This window comes from Poecilia latipinna, unplaced genomic scaffold (assembly GCF_001443285.1).
Source record: "Poecilia latipinna isolate Pla-1442-1.1 unplaced genomic scaffold, P_latipinna-1.0 Scaffold18, whole genome shotgun sequence".
NCBI classification, from domain to species: Eukaryota; Metazoa; Chordata; class Actinopteri; order Cyprinodontiformes; family Poeciliidae; genus Poecilia; species Poecilia latipinna.
The window spans coordinates 682,906-684,306 of record NW_015112634.1 but is presented as its reverse complement, the minus strand read 5'-3'; the positions used below and the strand labels follow the sequence as shown (position 1 = coordinate 684,306).

The 1,401-nt window shown below is 36.6% G+C and overlaps 1 long non-coding RNA gene across 1 annotated transcript in view; it reads right to left on the bottom strand.

Annotated features, from left to right (window-relative positions):
• LOC106948842 (uncharacterized) overlaps window positions 1–1,401 on the bottom strand; it is a 22,225-nt gene that overhangs the window by 4,454 nt on the left and 16,370 nt on the right. Inside the window, exon 2 of the long non-coding RNA XR_001425258.1 lies at window positions 156–159. This is a non-coding gene — a long non-coding RNA (uncharacterized LOC106948842). The remainder of the gene's footprint in view (window positions 1–155; window positions 160–1,401) is intronic.

The window sequence follows — 1,401 nt, the reverse complement described above, 5'->3', positions numbered from 1 at the left end:
ATATATGCTTGTAAGTTTTCTATTTGTCTCAGGCAAATCAATTTAATTTTTTGTTAAATTATTATTTTTTTTTATGGCTTATCTGTGTTTTAGTCATTTTGGCTGTGAATGGTTGTGAATAATATTGCAAAATTGCCGTCAAGATTGCATTAAACTAACCTCTGTTAGGTTCCTCCTAAAGTTGATATTCATGTTAAATATCCACACTAATCATTTCTGACTTGAAACCAGATGTGTGGGAATAGTGGTTAGAAGTGAATTCAAACTAAAGCTACACACACGGACTGTAATTCATTTCCTAGAGCATATCCTGCATTTACAGAATAAAGTCTGTGATCAGCGATCCAAGACGTCCTGGGAAGCGCTTGGAACTAGTAGGGAATTTATTTTATGAATTCACTGGGTTTGAATGAATTTGAAAAAAAAAAAAAGACAGGGTAATATAAGTAAAATTTGATTGTTTTCAGGCTTTATTCTTAGCAACATTGTTTAATGCAGTTATCAGTTGTTTCTTCCTTATTTCTTTTATTCAGTCTTTCTTTCCTTTTTTCATTCTTTGTATTTGTCCTTCCTTCATCCTGCTACCCCTCTTCCCGTTTTCCTTCTACGTTTGTCATTCCTTCTTCCCTATTCTCCTTCCCTCCACATATCCTTATTTCTTTTTTTCATTCTCCATCATTTCCTCCATTTCCTTATTTTTCATACCTTCTTGCTTTGCTTTTGTCCATCCTTTCTTCCTATCTGCACTGAGCAGATGTACTTTAGAAATGAGCATAAACGTTAACGGAAAACTCTGCTAATTATGTCTGCAATAAAATCTTTAGAAAGCCTCTTAGACTTTCAATCCAAACGTTGTCTCAGTTCTGCTGATGGGTGTGGCATTTACATACATGCGTATATCTGAGTTATTTTAATGTATCTGAAGGTGTTTCAGCGAAAAACAAATAAAAAATAAAACCTGCCCCGCCTGTCGTCTCTGCCCTCTCCACATCACGCTTAATTTAAAACCATGGCTGGCTTAGTGTGCTGATTCAAATACCGCACTATGTCTTCCAGCACCCTGTGGGAGATTGGCAGGTCCCATTTGGACCTGGTGAGAAAGAGCCACAAGACAAAAATATCAGAGTTTGGACATGATGAAGACAGCCTTTATGCTCACAGTAACATAAAACATCTTGTGTTGAGCACCTCCTGGATGAAGGGTGAGGAACCTTTTTAGGTGACAGTGAGTTGGTGGCAGTGCATGAGCAGGTTAGATACAATGGGATCTGAATTGATTTGGTGTAAATTACACAAGACGATGCGTACCATGGAGCGAATCGTGTTTTTTTTTTTTTTTTTTTTTTTTTCCCTGTTTTTTTGTTTGGTTTTTTGTTTGTTTTTCCGTCTGTTTTCTGGGAG